Source organism: Heliangelus exortis, chromosome 7 (genome assembly GCF_036169615.1).
Source record: "Heliangelus exortis chromosome 7, bHelExo1.hap1, whole genome shotgun sequence".
In the NCBI taxonomy this organism is placed as follows: domain Eukaryota; kingdom Metazoa; phylum Chordata; class Aves; order Apodiformes; family Trochilidae; genus Heliangelus; species Heliangelus exortis.
The window spans coordinates 25,976,590-25,996,568 of NC_092428.1; the positions used below are offsets into that span (position 1 = coordinate 25,976,590).

General features: G+C 38.0%; 2 protein-coding genes across 5 annotated transcripts in view; one reads left to right on the forward strand and one right to left on the reverse strand.

Moving 5' to 3' along the window:
- ZDHHC6 (zinc finger DHHC-type palmitoyltransferase 6) overlaps positions 1–19,979 on the reverse strand; it is a 173,871-nt gene that overhangs the window by 120,880 nt on the left and 33,012 nt on the right. The window lies entirely within an intron of this gene.
- The window catches only part of VTI1A (vesicle transport through interaction with t-SNAREs 1A), a 263,303-nt gene that overhangs the window by 110,052 nt on the left and 133,272 nt on the right, over positions 1–19,979 (forward strand). The window lies entirely within an intron of this gene.

Here is a 19,979-nt window from a genome sequence, read left to right on the forward strand (position 1 = left end):
ATCATTTGGAAGACATGTTTCGTTTAATTATGATAAGCCAAAAAAAAAAAAAAAAAAAAAAAGAAAAAAAAAACCCACAACAAAAAAACCACTTTATTATTATGTAGATTTGAAGCATTCTAAACTATGGTAGTGAACTAATCACAATATGTAGTTCCTGCTCTAAAAGCTTATTATCTAAGAGCCTCGCAAATACTTAGTTTTACTACTGTGAGTAGTTCTACTGGTTTTATTCATGTTTTAGAATTTATGCCCAAATTTATCAGTAAATGACAAATTTACAGCATAAAAAATGAGGAAGGAAAAAATCAGTTGTTTGATACAGTTATTCAGAAAGTGTATACATTGATCCTTTCAGGTGCTTTGTCATAACATTGGTAGAAAGCTGAAATTTTAAAGGATGTATTTATAATATTACTATTTAGCAGAATTATAGCAAAGCTGTAAAGAAGAAAAACAATATTTTCATTAAAATCATCAAAATACTACTGGATTTCAAGGCAAAGGAAATTTGTAGTTTGTTTATTCTTGCAGCTCCCCTTCTGCTTGTTTTAGTCTTTTTGCAAAGTTTGGTTCATTTTCCTCTGTTCTCTTCTTTAAATGGACTCGGTATCATCACCAGTTGTTTGGTCATCTTTCCATTCTTTATTCATTTAAAACTTCTATTGCTGAAAAAAAAAAAACACAAAAAACCCACAACCAACGATTACTTGGAAGATGGAAAGCCTCATTCTTGGTAACAAGGATTCATGTAGCAGAAGTGCATTGTTCATATTCCGCCCTGAGGAAAAAATTTCTGTGCTCTTGAAGGCAAAATGGTTCCATTCCTACAGCTCCTCTCTTCCTCAGCATTAGGATTGCTAACAAGACTCACTCTCAGTTGTCATTGTAACTTTGTGTTCCCTCACCAGACTGCACCACAAAATAGAGACCTGGCAGAGGTTGTTTTTTTAGTATTTTGTAACATAGTGAACAAGCAAGACTCGAGTCTGAGACTGCCAACCCTCTGCATAACACATTTCCCTTTAAACTCCAGCTCAGGGAAATCTGTAGTATGAGAAACCTTCGGTATTTGAGTTCTTGTTTCTTCATCTGTTTGTTTGCCTTTAAGTCAGAGAAGAAAGTTATAGCTCAGTTGGAAGGGAAACTGCTTATTACTCTCTTACAGGATGCTACAAGTGCCTACCTGTTTCATCTGTCTCTGTGCTGAGGTTTCTCTGTGGAGCACCTTGTACTCTCTTGGCCTTCCACAGCCAGCAAGCTCTACCAAGGAGTTCTCTTCTTTGTGCTGCTCCAGTGTGTCTTAGAGCTGATGTGATGGCAGTCCTGTCACCAGCATAATACAGGTTTCTTGTTTCCATTTGCTTGCAGAATTAGAGAAAGGGTTTTGAAATTTCTAAAACTCCCACAGCTCCAAGGCAGGACTGATGGTGTGATGTAGCTACTTCTGTTTGCTTCTTAATCTGTCTTGCAACTTGGATTTATTTTTATCTTTGGGAAAGAAAATGTAGATTGTTACTCTAACAATGGGTAGACATTCATACCAAAACTGGTGATGTGACCTATATTGTGTTGCTGTCCCCCACACAGAGACCTCTTTGCCTTCACTGGGAGCACAGATGTAGCAATGATGGTGAGAACTGGCCACAGGCAAAGCTCTGTATGTCTTGTAATGGGTTGCATTAGAATTTGTGGTGGTATTCCCTGAGCTCCCATGGTAATGTGATGCAGCAGATGTATTGAAATCAATAAATGAAGTGCTTTACTCAATTAAATAGCAGAAGGTGTTATTTGTACAGGGCATTTACTGGTGTGTGCTGTTTATGTAGAGGTTACTGCAGCTGCCTTAACTTCATCTCCCAGTTTGCTGCCCAGTTTGTGTTATGGAGCTTCCATCCGCAAAGCTTGGTGTATTGACAGCTCCTGTCAGCTGAGGTTTTGGTACCTAAAGAGATGGGATTAAACACATAATGGTTCTAGTAATAAAATCTGTAGCACAGCAATGGTTAACAGTAAACCCACAAGCCAGCCAATGGTTCATTGCTTTGATTAAAACCAATAATTTGGCACAATCTTCATTGCAGTGCCATCACAGCCATTATTTCAGCCTGTTTGCAAACTCAAGAACATAGCTGTGTCCCTACAAATAGCTTTCATTTCATGTCTGTGAAGATTTTCCTTGCAACCATGCGAGTCAGAAACACATTTCTGAAGAAAACTTAGATGTTGCAGCTGAATACTGCAGCAGAGTGAACACTGCATCAAATTCTGCTTCTTTGTTATCATGGAATATGCACGACCGTGTTTAAAGGTTGCACAACAACTGGAGTCTAAATGCTTTTTTTCTTTCTTTCTTTTTTCTATTGAGAGACATAGGATAAAAGGGCTGTGAGGTACCTAGGCCTCAGAGTTGGTTAATAGCTTGTGGGATCTAGCTCCTTGCCAATTTTAGAGCATCAGTCTATCAGACTTAACCACATGTAGACTTACTGGCAGGTCTACTCAAATCAGTGGTGTAATTATTTACTTCTTAAAGAGAAAACAGGCTTACATTATAATGACCTTACAATAACTTTCAGTTTTATGTGGAGAAAAATAAACAGTTGTCATTTCCTTGTTATTTTGAGGTTTAAGCCTTTACCACGAAGGTTTTAAATATTTACTAACTACTATGTTCTCTGAAATTTCTCTGTTTAAAAATACAATGAATTTATTCAGGGAAATCTTTCTGTTGCACCAAGCCTCACAGTCTTGATTATGGGACATTAAAAATGAATGTCTTTCCACTCCCTTTTCTTGGTATTACTTAGCTTTTAATTAATTCTGAATGTTTATTATTAGTAGTATTTTAGTTACCAGCTTTGCTTTTGTTTTTTTTAAATATTTAAAAAAACAAAGGCTATTTTTTTATTTGTGATACAGCCGCTTTCCTAGAAAAAAAAGAATTTTTGGCATTACAAGAAGAAATAAATTGATCAGAGTCATATCTGAAAAATAATTTCAGAATTAAAATCAGAATGCTGACCTGGCAGTTAAATTGTGTTGATATTGAGGAAACTGAGTAAAGAAGTGCTTAGTTATTTATTACTTGTTAATGTTATTTTAAATGTGACCCAGGATAGAAAAAGAATTCTCATTTAACCAAGTATTAATTGCTCTCTGTTTTTCCTACTTTCTCTGAAACAGATGATTAATAATTCCATTTTTCCTTGTACATCTTTTCGCTTACTTCTAGTAGTTACTCTGAGACCTTGAGCACTTAAAGGGGATTAAAAAGAGGTGAAGCCATCCCTTAGCTATCGCCAGGGAAGGAAGCAATTCTTGTACAGTAAGTAGAACAGGACTAATGATCTGGTGGAGCTGGCTGTAGGAATTATTAACTTCAAAAGCATATTTGGAAAGTAAAAACTGTATCACCTCAGATTCCAGGTTCTTCTAAATGTGTGACCTCTGAAGCTAGTCAGTAGTTGGGCTTTGTCGTGGGAAATGCCACTGTTTCCCTTTTCTTTTTCCTTTTCTTTTTCCTTTTCCTTTTCCTTTTCCTTTTCCTTTTCCTTTTCCTTTTCCTTTTCCTTTTCCTTTTCCTTTCCCTTTCCCTTTCCCTTTCCCTTTCCCTTTCCCTTTCCCTTTCCCTTTCCCTTTCCCTTTCCCTTTCCCTTTCCCTTTCCCTTTCCCTTTCCCTTTCCCTTTCCCTTTCCCTTTCCCTTTCCCTTTCCTTTCCTTTCCTTTCCTTTCCTTTCCTTTCCTTTCCTTTCCTTTCCTTTCCTTTCCTTTCCTTTCCTTTCCTTTCCTTTCCTTTCCTTTCCTTTCCTTTCCTTTCCTTTCCTTTCCTTTCCTTTTTCCTTTCCTTTCCTTTTTCCTTTCCTTTCCTTTTTCCTTTCCTTTCCTTTTTCCTTTCCCCTTTCCTTTCCTTTCCCCTTTCCTTTCCCCTTTCCTTTCCTTTCCTTTCCTTTCCTTTCCTTTCCTTTCCTTTCCTTTCCTTTCCTTTCCTTTCCTTTCCTTTCCTTTCCTTTCCTTTCCTTTCCTTTCCTTTCCTTCTTTCCTTTCCTGTCCTTTTAATTTTCCCTTTTTATTTCAAATCAGAAGGGATTTTCAATGAACAGGAAGTTCTGCAGAGTTTTGGCTTGGAAACACTGCAATGTTTTGTTTTGCTTGGAAATCTTGAAGCTCTTCAGTATTTCCAAACCATCTTGAACTATTGTGTTCTGGTTTGACCTTGACCTTGTTAGACCTTTAGAGGTCCCTTCCCACCCAAATTATTCTATGATTCTATCATTTGTTATCCCAGATTGCTACAGACCTCTGTGGTAGCTGTAATCCTAGCAAGAAGTCTTGCTGCTGATATACTGAACAGGTTTGGCTTGCTGAAGATGATGCACACATCAGTTAGATCAGATGACAGATCACAGAATTTAAGGTAACACTTTGGATTCAGCCATTTCAGTCTGGTCTGGCAGAGAACATATTGCTGTACACCAGTTGTAGCTCAGTGCCCAAGTAGATTGGACTATGGGAAAGAAACTGTGGGTGCTTCCAAATGCCTGTGTGCCAAGCAAGCCAAGTTTTGGACTGTTTGCTTGATTCCTACCTGTAGCAAATGAGGAAGGAAGGGCAGGAGTCTGATAGTAATAGCATCTTAAGTCACTTCACTAATTTGCCAAGTAGACTTATTCTCAAGGTACTGTTGGGTAGAAATTCTCTTTCTGTGCTATTCCCTCCATATGAAAAGACAGCACAATAGCTCAGGCTAAAGTACCAAAAAGAAGCTTTCTGGTTTGCTTCAATGTCTAGTCTGTTTTAGCCTAAGATGAAATTAAGGTAAAATCAAAACCTTCTGTAGGTTTTTTTAACATCTTAACATGGTTTAGCATGAAGAACTTCACAATATTTGGAGTCCAGTGCTATGGATACTATTTATATTGTACATTTGTAAAAATGTGTTAGCATTAACAAAAAAAAAAAAGTCTTCAGTCTTCAAAAACCAAATGTCTTCCATTACCCCATGACATTTCATAAACAAAGAGGAATGGTGTGTGTGAGCAGACTGCCATGCCCTGGCTGATGGGCTATGGCCAGAGCCTCCTAACCAGGCTGCTGGTCTCTCCCCACTTCATTCAGCTGAATGAGTAGCAGCATAGGCATTTTATAAATGTGTGAAAAAAGGCACTGAGAATGTCACTGCCTGGTCTCAGGAACACGTGTGTGCTGTTTACTTTCAAAAGCTAGGTTTAGTAAAGAATAAACTACTAAAAGAGAAGGCTGGAATATTTTTCATAAATGTTTTTTCATACATGTAGATGTAATATTTTTTTATCTAGAGATGTTTAAGTCACTAAATTTAGTATTTCTCATGTTCATGGAGAGAAAGAGCAAACATCCTGGTTTTGTGAATTTTCAAAATTTTCCCTAAAATAGTACAAAGGAACTGGCCAAGTATATAAGAAACTGTATAAAATTTATTTACACCACTTGATCTTCTTTTGGTTTGGATAATCATCATACAGTTAGTTTCCTAAGTGACAGCTGCCAAGTATGAAATAGCACAAACTGATAAGGGAAAAGTTAGCTAGCCCTCTTTGTGATGACCTAGTACACTGAAAAGATTCAGCCCTTGTTAAGCCATGGTTTCTTAATGGCTTTGGGCCAGAGATAGGAGTTGAAAGGGAAAGTGGGAACCTTCTCCTTTGCTTTTTCCTGTGGTACATTGTCAGTTCATCATTCAAAGTGTTTGAGTTGAGAGTCATGTACTTGTAGCTCCAAATATCACTCTGTATGTTTAAGCATCTCAATATAGGTCAAGAAGTATATGCAGCCTACTAAACTGGGAATTGTGGGGTAAGTGGTTGTTTTGCTCTTGGTAATAGAAAATACAAGTCATCTTGGGTAGAAAAAGCAGGTATATTTTTGTGCAGAGCCCAATACTAACAAGTAAATATTTATCTTGGAGCAGTAATGTCATGTTACCATGCTATTTCATTGTAGGAATGAGTAAAAGGTAAATGTTTGCTTTTTAGCTACTGTCCCTGATGCTTTTAATATAATACTGCTTAAAATCCTTATTCATATCTTAAAAGGAGAGTTTTCTCCATTTACAGACAAAAGACAACAAAGAGAACAGCAATTCAGGTTTCCCTTAAGGTTCCCCGTGCTGTAATACCCATCCTGGAAGAACAGCCTCTAATGCTCTCCTTGTTAATGTTTATTAAATCCTCAGACTTTCTGCCTAAACTACTAGAATATCTGTTGGCTGAATAGAATTTTAGAGGTCATTTTTCTGACAGGGACAGGAGTTCAATTGGAACTGGATGTCTTCCTCAAAAGACTTTCCACTCAGCAGTGACTTGTGGCCATTACTGCCTTTGTTTGCTTCTACTCCTGTCTTGTAGGGGACTAACACAGAATCCTACTGCTTATTCTGTAAGTCCCAGCCTACCTTTTTAGTTACCTGGATTATAACAAACAACTGAACCACATTAAGCTTCAACAAAATTGAATTTGATACCTTTTAAACTTGCTCTACTTACAGAAATGAGATGAATTTCAGGTGTGCCAGTCACAATTAGAAAGGATTTTCCAAGTATATTACCTTATTAGACATACTTTTTTTCCTGTCCTCAAAAGACAGTGAGTGGCCAGTCATCTTTGCAGCTATTTCAACTAATTTACAATGTCTTTTGACAGAAGTGGAATATTATTTCAGGGAACTTAATCATGAACTCTTGGAAGGAGTGAGAATAAGGATAGGATATGGTCTGTGACCTTGTCCTGTCAGTGCCGATAACCCAGACTACACATTCAGATTTCAAACAAATGAAAGTTTCTGTCAGTAATCCTGGGGGTGATTTCCACAGTTTCCTTGACAGGAGTATTGAGGCCAAAAAAGCTTCTAAAAACTTCCTTGGAATGATACTAAAACATAAAGCTACCTGCAGGTGAATGGGTTATAATGAGAGTGGGTCTCAGCATGGCAAGGGCAGCAAACAGTGATCTGCAGAAAGACCACCAATGGTAATGCTGAAAGCAATGGTGTGAAGATGTTACTGGGTTTTGTCACAAGCATATGGGAACTGCCAGCAAACCCTGAGGAGATTCTGTGTGCTGAGCTAGTCAGGAATTTTTATAGTTACATACAGTGTTTATTTGCTAAGCTTTATGGTCAACTTCATTACTCTTCATTTTATTCATTATTATGTCACTGAGCAGTAACTTGTTAAAAGATTAAAAGTTCCAATTGGTTGCTCATGCCTAAGGTATGTAAATGCTTTGCAGTAAATGCTTTTTGCTCGGGCAGTAATTTGCTGACATTCTGGCAATTTGCACTTAAATATTTTATGCAAACACATGTTACATGCACACCAGAACAGTGTAAATGGATCGGGTTTTTGGAAACCCAGTAGAGTGCAATTAGCTCTTGTTAGAAAGGCCCTAATCCTACAGTTCTGGTGTACTGAAAATTCCCTTTTATCTCTTTGGACCTGTGCAGTGTAACATGTCTGTAGGAGGGATCCTAAGAGAAAAGCTTGGTTTTTTCAAAAGTAAAAACAAAGAAATGAAGAGGCAAAAATCCAATGCTCCTATAAAGCTCAGCAGTTAGTACAGAGTTTTGTTTGATGCAGACATAATCAGTAATCAGAATTTTCTCAGAACAAGTTTTTCTAGTAGGTTGCATGTTTTTATACACCTGTGTACAGATACATATATATGCACACACAATTCTAAGTGTAGATCTTTGTGGTGCATTCATATATAAATATTCAGGCATATAATTTTAAACCAAGTTTTTCCCTTCTCACATTGAACACATTGTTCTGGTTTGCATCTAGCTTTACAAGCATTGTTTGTGAATTGTGATAATTCTTTTGTTATAAAATTGGCTTTTGATACCAGGGTGCTGTATCCTCAAATTTAGTACAAATTTTGGTTTTTTAAGCTTTATAGGCAGCAGTTCTGTAAGAACAAACTTATTAAACTCCATTATGAAAACCAGATCCGATGTCAAACACTCCAAGTAATTATTCTCCTTAGAAAAGAGGTATTTCTTCAACCAAACTTGCAAATCGTGCAGTATATCAGGAATTCAGATAGACTGTCATGAGACAACAAACTTTTCTTAGTAAGTTAAATTACAGATTTGTCCATTAAAGCAGATTTTTCAAAACTCATTAAGTGATTTGTAGAAAGTTTGCTTGCCTTTATACAGGTACCTGGCATTCCTTTATTTCCAGTAAAAAAACAAAGAAACAAAAAAACAAGAAGCCCAAAACAATTTGTCATTTTATTTGAATAATTTGCTGATTTTCTTTTAATTAGGGTAAGTTCCAACAAAATGGTAGTCATCTGATTCAAGGTATAGTGTATATATATATAAAGAGGTCAAGAGCCTTGGACAAGTGGTAATGGAGAAATGCAGTCATTCACTCCTGAAATCAGTTGGTTCCTATAACTCAGACTGGCAAACGCTGACATTCATTATTAATGGGTAGAGATTTGTGGTATGAATTTGAGATGATTCCCTGGTGAATGGATACTCCAAGTACTACAAGAACAATTAGCAGCTTGTTAGCCATTCCTGTAAATAGGAGAGGGAGGGGGGAGAAATTTGTAAAGAATCATAGCATCTTACAAAGAAGGAATCTATGTATAATTCAAAAATCCTAAGGAAAAATGAAGTGGGAAAATGTTACTGCTTGATACTAATTCTTACTCTGAATACCTAATTGAAAATGATCTGCTACCTTTAATTAGCACTAAATTTTTTACACATGGTAGAAACAAAAACGTGATAATTTAGGTGTAGAAGGATAAGTAATACCTTTTTGTTCACTGCCCATTTTTTTCCCTGAATTGGTTGGACAATCTCATTATGAATGTCACTTTTCTTTCTGGTGCTACTTTACAGAAAGCTGGCATTCTCTGTAGCTGCACCTCTAGGAAGTGAAGATGCAGCAGGGTGAGAACATGGGGCTTCCTTTTGTGATTTCTGCCATTGGTATAGCTTTCTAGAGTGTCTCCTGAATACACAAATATTCAATGAGTAGATGGCTTGGCTCTGAGGACTGAAGCTGTAGTAAGCTTGTGCATGCTTCTCAGAGTGTGATACTTTTTTAAGGATTTATTGTATTTGCCAAGGTTAGATTAACTTTCTCCTAGGGGTGCTGATAAACCTGAAAGTAACTAGGTTTTATTTATCAAATAAATACAGCAGCTTGTGGTTTTTGAATGAGGAAGTTGTTTGCTTTTTTTTTTTTTTTTTTCATTTTTAAAATTTTTTTTTACTGTTTAATAGTTCAGATGGTGAAGGGTTTTTTCTCTCTCCTCTGCATAATGGGTTGGAAAAAAAGAAAGTATTAGCTGCAAGACCTAAAGCAAGTACCAAGGAGAAAGAGCATTGTAACATCTTTTTTTCAATTGTCAGAGTTTCTCCTTTTGCCCTAACAGAGACAGAAAGCATGGTCAGTCTCTCCAGGACATAAATCCTTTCTTTCTGATAAACTCAGAGACCATTCCACATAAGCTAATAGTGACTGGCAGGGGATAAGCTGTTCCAGGTTAGATGAAAACCCAGCACTTCCTTTTTACTGGCATGTAAAATAACTTGCAATCCTAAAGTCAGTTGTGAAAATGCCAGGGATTTTTTTGAAACCAGGGTAAAACCCTCAGAGATTTGTGGCAAGAAATGATTCTGCACTGGTCAATGCAATACCCTGAAATGTCTCAATGGTCTTCTGCATATGCATTTTCCATTTGTTTATGAACAAAATACTTCAGAAGAAGCTAAACCAGACATTTCTATGTCATTTATTACCATGCAAAATAAAGGAATGTGAAAACACTAGAGAATTCTGAGAACTGAGGGTCCAAACAAGCTGTTACTTGAGTTTTAAGGTAATCAGATAGATTTCTAAGATAGTCTCTTTTATCCTAATTCCCTTTTCCTGCGTTTAAGCCTTAATGTCTGTGAACTGGAGAATAAAATTTCTCTCATTTTTTGAATGTTGATGTAATTATTTAGCTGCAATACAGGCAGTTGGCCAGGTTCAGGAAAAGAGAAAGTGTTTGGTGTTTGGGGTTGAATCACTTAAGTAAACCTTTCAGACGCATACAACTTTTTCTTTTAAAAAGAGCTATGGAAGAGTATTGAAATGCAGTCAGGTAATTTGTTGGTACTTCCATGTCATGGCTTTCTGTGAGTAGCTGCAAAACCTTCTGTATTTCTTTCCTCCTGCTCTGCTGTTCTCCCTCTGCCTTGCCTTTCCATCGAAGCCACACTCATACCCACACTTTTTCTTTCTCGAACAGAGATGTACTGGCTTTTAGCTTTCCAACTTTAAATTGATTAGAACACATTAATTTTTAAACAAGTGTCACATATCCTTAACCAAGCACAAAAAGGTTGAGAAGGCTTCGTGGTGTAAAGTCTGATCCAAAACTCAGTGAGAAGAATTTTAAAAATGTGGGCTGCCCTTCATTAGCCCTTATTATATCTCTTGACAGGCAATGTGTGCGTACGTTGCCATGCCAGGCCAGGGCAAGACCAGCTGCCATGCACCATTTACCCTCTGTCAGCAGCTTCAGTCAGAGCCTGGGCAATACTGTACACACGAGTCTGTCATGCGTCAGCATCAATTAGGCTCAGTTTGCTGCGCTTGGGAAAAGCAACAGCCCTACTATTAACCATTTTTCTTCTTTCCTCCCCCATCCCCATTTGGCTCTCCAAGCAAACTGTTTGATTTGGCAGAAGTCTTTTCACAGCAGCTCTTGCAGTTTGGTTTAAAATAACTCAGTAACTCGGATGAGTTGCGTTCGCTGCAGGAAATGTGATGTGTGGGTGCTGCTGTTTAAATGGGGCAGTTAGATGCAGCCTGTGCTCTCACAGCCATGATAATTTTCTCTTTAAGTTGTTCTGAAGAAGGGTAGGTGTTTGCCTGTCTGTAGACATATATATGGATTTACATATATACACATCCACGCACAGATTGTAACAGTAAATTTTAAAACTTCTCATAAAGTACCAAAATATTTCATTAAAACTATGTCTTCTGGCCTTCTCGTATTATGTACTCAACGTGTTTTGACTTTTTCAGTTGTAGGTATGACTTTGCATCATTGTTTTTCTGGGTATTGTTGTTTGAAGAGCAGGGCTAAAATTTCCCCAACTTCAGGAGAAACCAGCATGTGTGGTCATGCCTAAATTTGACTCACTATTTTGTGGCTTTTCACTGCTATTATGAAGGGGGTGGGGAGCAGGACGACCACCCATGATGTTTTCTTGTCAAGCAGTGCAGTGAGCAAATGGGTTTGCTGATGTGCAGTGAGTGTTAAAAGAACAACCTCTTCTGGCAGAGTTTTCAAGCATTCCCTCCTTCCCCCCCTCCCCAAATTACAGCTCCTTCCTCCATGTAAGTATAGAACACCCAGGACTATTTATGTAATAAAAGAGCTACTGTGTACTTTAATGGATAGTTAAAGACATTTTCACAGGTCTGTATCCACATGGGATTTAGAGAGACTTCCAGGCCTGGTCAGTTTGTAAAATTGTGATAGCCCAAGAGACTGTTGTCAGATGTTGGTAACAAGACAGTGTTTGAAAGGAATCAAAACAATATAAATCCTGTGAGATCTGTGGCAGCAGGATGGGTTCTAATGGAGAGGAAGACAGGGTCGACCACCACACAAGAGAACAAGGAGAAGAAAGTGTTTTTTCTCTTTCAAGCTTGCAGCACCAGCAGGGGTAAGCAGGTTTATAAAAAGAATCTCATCAGTGGATCAATCCGGTGGAACAGATGGAGTGCACAGATATTGTCTATCAGATTTCCATCGCATGTGGCAAACAAATACATTGTTGCAACTGTTAGCAGCAAAACTTTTCCTTTTTTTAACATCATAATTACCAAGAGTTGAAAAGAACTGTGGGTTAATGATTTCCTAGCAATAACTATAGGAGGTTCGGTGGATAGTAACTTCCCCAAGGAATACATTAGCAGGGGATACAAAGTCACAGAGCATCTTGAAGGAAGAGTTTGGATCTGCAGAAATAACTGCTTATGGCAGTGCATTTTGAAAAGTGGAAATGTTCCTAGGAGAGAGAGAGACTGGACTGGATCTTCATCTGCTGTAATTAGCAAGTTAACACTGCAAACTTTGGAGGCAAACCAGTCCACACCAGCTTGAAGTTTTGGGATATGTTGCCTTTACAAGAGAAAGATTTGGAAGGGCTGAGAACAATTCAGTGTGAATGCACAGTTACAGCCATAAGAGGCAAGGTGTGAGCCTATGAATTAATTTTGCAGTTATTAATGTTGCTGTTATTAATTACATGTTAATTTTTTAAAGTCTTGATGCAAATATCAAAGTCTGGATGCAAATATCATAGAATAATTTGGGTTGGGAGGGACCTTTTAAAGATCATCTGGTCCAACCCTAAGTATGTAATGGGCCTTTCAACATTTTTTTTCATTAATCCTGCAACAGAGAGAGTGAAAGTGAGGTGATAGCTCTGGAGATGGGCTAATGACCTCATAGCACTCTTGGTGCTGATGTGAATGCTGTAGGTTTAGCGGTGAAGGGTATCATGGGTTAAATGGATAAGCTTTTAGCAAAGAGCACAAGTAACAAATTTTGTAAATAACTATTATTTGGCCTAGGGAATATGTAGTTAAGAACTAAAAGACTGTGATTTAGTTATCATTTAGTTACAGTAACTACCTCAGATGTATGGCCAGATCATTTTAAAAGTTCATCTAGGCTCAAAGAAACCAAGTGGGTAACAGGATGTGTTCATTCTGTGAACTAACTGGGAAGGAATCAGCCAGATTTGAAGTTAGGTTAGTTGCCCAGATAAAGAAATCTGTGTGAATTTGAGATGACATTTGCTATCTACCCTCCTTCTGCCACTCCAGAGAAAGTCATGCCTCCTATGAGTCCTTTACCTATTAGGCCAAACCCTTGAGAATGTCTTGAATAATATTTTCTTTCACATGACTATGGGGACGAGGGCAAATGAATCAAGCCCTGTATATTGTAAAAATGGATGTGTTGAACTAAAGTTGCCCAGAGAGGTTGTGGTGTCTCTGTCCATGGAGATTCTGAAAACCCAACTGGAAATTGCCCTGTCAAACCTGCTTGAGCATTGAGTTTGGACTAGATGGTCTAAAGAGGTTCCTTGCAACCAGTTCCAACAAGTCTGTGATTTTGTGAAGATCAAAGATGAGGATAATAACAATGCAATTCAAAATGTAGGTTCACTTCTTTGTCTTTTAGGTGTGCAGAAACAGGAATTCTGAGAATCTCAAAAGTTTAATGCTCCACAAAGTGAGTTATCTTCTCAGGAACTTTGGCATTTTTAACTGTCAATTTTTTCTTACAGCGGTTTTTCACCAGTTCTTTTAGTTCAGTTTTTAAAATTTTTGTGATGTAGCAAATGTGGAAGCATTCATGAGGGTTCTCAATCTTTCTTTGCCTCCATTTCCCAATAATAAGGAAGCTATTTAAAGCAGACACTATTTTTTTATAAATGCTTTATAAAGCATGTATAAAGCATAGTTAACCTAGTGAGACCAAATTACTACAGTTAATGAAGCTTTACAGTGATTCTGGTCCAAAGAAATCAAATGTCCAACTGAAGAAATATCACAACTACCTTGGCATTAAATGTCATCACTTTTCTGGCAAAATTGTGTTACACAGCATTTCTCATTTCTCATCTTAAAGGTTTAGCCACAAGTAAGAAGGATTTTTCAGAACTGGAAAGTGAAAATGTCGTGTACTATTTAAAATAATGGTATATTATAATGACTTTGCATTTTTCAGAATGGATGATATTATTTACTATTTTTTAACTTCTGCTGTAAGCGTGCTGTGTTTGGTCAGCACTTGTGCCACCTCAAGAATTCCATACTGAATCAGCTTGTATTCAAAGCCCCCCAACTCAGTGCAGTTTTTCACTTTGTCTCCTTTTCAGTTCCAAGAATTCTAAAACAAAAGGCCAAAATAGCATTCACACTCTTGGATCCACCAAAATGCCTGTTCCTCTGGGAAGACTTTCTTTGCACACTACCCCTGTAATTCCAGCTCTGCAGGAGCCCTTGTGCCTTTACAGTATCACAGTTTTTTCCTGAATAACCTCACTTTTGGGAAGAAACAACTTTGCAGCTGTCCATGCCCCTCTTAATGTGCTTGCTAATAGAACCTTGCCTTCCTTTTCCCTCCCAAAAGAGTGGAAATTGGCAAAAAAATCATTCTTGAATATTACTGACAAGTTTTCAAAGAGTTAGTGATGAGTGAGTTTGGTTGGGATTCTTGTCCACCTAACTGACAGAGCAAAAATTTCTTGCTGGAGGAAGCATGTTTGGAGGGCTTAGGTGAGTTTGATAAACTAGGCAACATAGATGGCAATGTCATTAGAGCCATAAATAAAAGAGTTTAAGGAAAGCTAAAGTAATTATAATAGGAGACATAAATTACCCGGTCAGGTGTTGGCTGGAATTCACTGAAGGAAGTAAGGTTGTCCCTGGGATTTTACGGATTACATGCATGTATGTAAATATGTGTTATGCTGTGAGTAAAAGGAGAGCAAGTAGGCTTAGCATGAATGGGTTGTTTGTACAATTTAGATGAATTTTGGACATATTAAAATAAATATTTATTGAAAAATGGCATAGAAAAAATGAGGATATAAATTTTGCAAAGAGACTACTTTCTGTAGATGCTGATATGACTATGGAAGTGACATAGACTGATGTTGGCAGAAACAGCTTCAGCATTTTCAGGTAGAGCATGCTGTTTCTGAAGTAAATCTTGGACACAGTGTATCATAGCCAGACATCTACATCCTGCACCTGCTTGCCTGAAATCAGATATTTAGTTACCTAGTAATAGTGCATCTACTTATTCTCAAAGAAAAAAATTACGTATATGAAACAAAAGGCTACTTTAAGATTTAGTTAAGGTCTGGCTTAATGAGTAACGAAGGTACCATTTTTTATGTACTTTATTCTGAAATACCATTGAAATAGTAATATTAGGCTCCCTTTGTTCTCAAAATCTTTGGATTGAATTACAAATGGAATTTAAGATGTTAGGTCAAAGGGTATACTCAAGAAAGTAAAGCTTAAAGGAAGTTGTTCAGCATTATTGTAGTAATACATTAGTGTTATAGATAAAAAGCACATGTACCTTTCCAAACCCATTTTTGGATCTGAGATAAAACATGGCTCAGCTGGATTTTAAGAGTGAGGCTGTATTAGGAAGCAAATTCCTCTCAGCAAAAAAAGTTTTTTGACAATTTCCATCCTCGCGAACCTTATCTATGTTACTTTTGGTTTGGTTGTGTGAAGTAAGAAACTCATCATGCTAGAAACAGTCAAATTGCATTTTAGAAAGCCTAATAAAATTATTCAAGGTCTCAAAAAAAACATAGTCAAACGTTGTAGTTCTGTAGTTCCTGGTCTTGAGTATATAAAGCAGGCACTTTGATTTTATATCCTGCAACTTATTAAGTTATAAGTGAAAAAGTATACAGTAGTAAGGCCAGGTCTTTTTGAGCATCTTTACTTGTGTAATAACTGTAAACAGTAGTTGTATTTGTGTGATGGGAATAGAAATCTCATGATAAATGAATCTGTAAATACCCTGAAATCTCACTGGCACTGGTTAGGTAGAAAATTAATAACAATTAAAATTTGACAAAGCACAAGTGGCAGATGAATTGCATTCCTTCTTCCTCAAGGAAGTAGGAGAGCAAATATGAACACCTTATGTAGAAATGTTTGCCAGGTCATTGAGTTTAAGAGAAAGATCAGGAGACTGGACTGCTGGAAAAAATTAGGCTTGAATGCATTGCTAGGTGTGTTTTAATGACTTCCAAATATCTTAAGCCTGTATTCAGAAGTGGAACAATCATATAAATGAAACAGGGGTGGGGTGGCTGGAGTTACTACAATATCTGTAGACAAAAGTGGACACAATTTATCTCTAGTGCAAAACAACTCATAAAAGGGAGGGAGTGTGGTCCAGTGCAGGGTACGGAGCCAGGAGGATCGTGGGCTCCAATCTGTTCCAAGTCACCGGCGCTGTCTGACCCAGGCAGGTCACTTGACTTCCTTGTGCCTCTGTCAATCCAGCTGGAAAATTGGGTAACAAAAGCAGGACCTTGCTGGAAACCAGATGCTCCATCTGACTTGAGCTGTCCTGGATAAACAAATTACAAAGCATTGATAGATACCCCAGTAAAACAAAGATGGGTCTGGAGAGTCAGTAAGAGCGATGCAGGAAAGATCCAGCTGACAATCCTGGGTGCTTGAACAAAGCAATTTGTCTCTGAGTTCACAGGCAAAGTAAGGAGCTCACAGGATGGATGCAAAACCAGTTTATATTAGAAATTAGAGTGTGAGGAAGACAATGGTGTTTGGAGTCAAAACTGCTTCAGTATCTGATTTCAAATTTTTCAAGGTGTGTAAATTATAGTGGTCATTTGGTCCTGATAGGACCAAATAGTCCTAGAGTGAAAATAGTGAAAATTTAGTGATAGTGAAAATTTAAGTGCTAAAAGGCTCTCTACAAGACAAGCATCCTGTAATTCTGAATGAGACCAACAGAAACTGCACATAATTCAGTGGTTGTGCTTTGGTGGTATGTTTTAAAACTATGTAATTTAGTCTTTATTTTCCTTTTTTAGTTTCCACGAATTAACATCCCAGTCTTGGATCCTGAGTCATTTAGAAACACGTGTTACAGAATCCAACTAGATAGGCTTTGAAATTAAACAAAATCCAGAGGTTCAAATTTGGTTGGAGATAAAGACAATGTTAGAAAAAAAGGTAACAGAGCACATATTCTATATCACTCCCAGAGTGCAAGAGTGTGACTTAGGTTGCCTTTTTGAAAATGTTTGGCAACGTATGGTACAAGAAGATTATATTTGTTTCCCTACTTAAAATTGCTTTCTCAGTATGTGTAAAAATCTAGAGTAAATGGTGTTGATATTTTAAAGGAAAAAAAAAAAAAAAAGCCCTGGGTGTAGTCTGGTAAACAGGCCTTTGGAAATAGAATTCAGAAAACTGAACTTAATTTCTTGGCTCTGTTAATAGTTCTGGAGTGCTTTGACATGCATGTCTTTATATCTTCATTTTCCTATCTAGAAGATGGAAATAAAGTTTTTGCCAATTTTGTGTAGAGCTACCCATGAAAAACAGTGGGGAAGAATTAGGGTCAAAGTAAATGTTTTGTTCATGTTTCATTGCAAAGATTGAAAAAATAACTTTATGTAGCTATTTCATTGAGTTATTTGTGGTTTTATTCCACTGATGGGTCTGTGACAGAAGGAAAAGAGCAGCTACATGTATGTTCATTGACTGGAGAAGGAAGGACATTGACTACCACACCAGCACACTTGACTTCTGCAGTTCTGAAGGTCTTGAAACATACAGTTCAGCAAGTGTTTCACCACATTGTAAGGCTTATGTAAACACTCCACAACCACGGCTACATGGTAGCTTTGGGATTTATTTAAAATAGTTGTTCTTTGGCCCCCTTTGACACTTGGGGTGAGCCAGGGTTAGCTTGAAGACTCCGAGATGTTTAGAAAGTTGTTGAGCAGGATGAGGTACGGGCTTCATCTTAGTCACTGAGCATTAGGGTGGCAGATAATTTTGGAGGCAGAAATATTGTAAAGCCACGCTAATATTTTGGAGGAAAAGTATTTCCAAGAACCAGAAGTGTGGTTTTTTTAGGAGATGTGTGCCAGAACCAAATGTCCAGCAAGCCATTAGTTTCCTGTCCTCATCCGTAGTCTTGGCAAAGAAACGTTTTGTTGGAAGATGTAACTATGGCAGCAAAGGAGTTGCTTTGAGAACCTTCCAAAAACAATCTCAAGAGCTGCACAGAAAATGCTAACTTCTCTGCACACGGTATAACTGGAATTTTCTAATTCTGCAACCATGTTAAGCCTTACCTGTCCTGTGGGCTGTTGTGTGTCATGCTGCTGGGCAAACCTCTTTGTTCTGGTTGCCTGAGGAAATGTGTGTGCTTCCTGAAAATGTGCTGTGCTTTCAGCCAGGCCACAGGGGCAAAAAGGGAGTGAAAAGTCTGAGGCTGTAACTGACTTCTTATATGTTAATATGGTCTTACGATATTTTTATAACTTCAGTATTAAGTATGTTCTTATTTCTTACCCTATGAATACACCAAGTTTTTAACCTGTTGTATTCATGATTAAGATTCTAAATACAAACACACCAAAACGGGGAGGTGTTTTTGTGACTGCAAGGTAAAGAGTTGTACTTGGTCACAAAGATCTGTATTCAGTTAGCATCACTGCCATAGGCATCCCAAGTAATTCTGGTCAAATAATTCTGTCTCTCGGGTCTTTCTTTTTCACTGAAAGAACTAGGCTAACAGATGGTTTCTCTAAGAGATGTCTGCCATCTCTGCTTTGGCTTTCAGCTGTGGAGGTCAGCAGTGTACTTTATGCAAGTATACTTTGTGATACCTAGGACTGTATTGCTGCTGTCTTGTTTAAGCCTAGCTTCTAAATCTTGTAATAGTTCCATTAGAGGAAAATGTCCTCTGCTGGGAGAATTGCTGCCTGTATCGTGAGACAAATACTGTCTTTGCCAGTGCACCTGGAAGTAACAATAGACTGTGAACTACAAAGGATGACATACTGCACTTAATTTGTGAATGAGCTATTCAAGATCCTACCTAAGTGATTGGGGATGGTTTTTATGATTTTGTGTCTTTTTGTGTCGAAAGGGATTGCTTTAGAATTGGACTTAGAACAGTTAAAGAGGCTACGACGGGGCTGTTCTCCTGTTCTTCTGTTTGCAAAACTTACTCAAATCTGTGGTCATGTGTTCCATCCTCAATCCATCCACAGGGACTCCTACAATGAATACACCAGGGTTATTAGAGTGTCACCATGCCCTGAGTGGCTGTCCATGAGCAGTCACAGCAGAGATGGGCACTGTGCCATACAAACGTCACAGAGGCAGCTTGTTCTGAGCAGTACAGTCACCAGCAAGTGATCTGTCTGTGCTGAGGAACCAAATAAATTACAGTAGCTGGAGTTTTCAGCTTCGTTCATATGAATCAGTTCTTGCATAACTAATTGTGAGCAGTGAGGAGCTGGCCCTTCACCTTGTTTCAGTCTGCTAAATTGCCTTAAGGTAAAACAAAATAAATTACTAACCAGGCATTGCTCTTCTAGGAAGTCACGGAGATGTAATGCAGTTGCAAATGGGAAGGGCAAGTGGTCCAGACAACTGCAAATGGAAAGGTGTCAGCAAGACAGTCTTCTATTAAGAAGTGATACAATTATGAAATGGCTTGAAGACCCCTATATTAACCCATAAAGCAAAAGACACTCTCAGGGGGAATTGCCTTCTCACTGACTTTTGCCTGCTGAGCTGTATTTTCCCCCTTTAGTGGAAGCATCTCTCTTGCAACACATTTCTGACTGTGACAGTGAACCTTGCCATCTGGTATCAGAAAGGTAGTAGAAAGACTGAAGTGGGATGAAGTAAAACAAAAAAGAGAGAGAAAAGGTTTGCAGTAATTTCAAGGCATAATAGTGATGAGTAGAGACTGAAACTGGCAGCGATCAAGCATGTCAAAGATGAGGACTTCTAGGCCAGTCTGAGTATGTCAACTTGTGCTGAACTGCTTTTTCTCATTTGTGGGCTGAGGGAAGCTGGGGTAAGTACTCCACTAGCATCACCTTGAATGGTCCAGCTGCTCTGTCATGTAAGGGAGAACTGCTGAGCTGCTGTATTTGCTCTACAAGAACTTAGTTTTTCAGGACAGTGTTTGTGGCTGCTTGCACATCGACCCCGTGCTTGCCAGTGCAGAGCAGACAAAGCAAACACAGCAGAACTTGCATCCTGATTGAGATGTCATTAGTCTCATAGATGGGGAACCATTTGGCGTTGATAAAGTTTCATCAGAAAGATTTCATTCCTGGCTCTGGCACAGTGCTCAGGAGA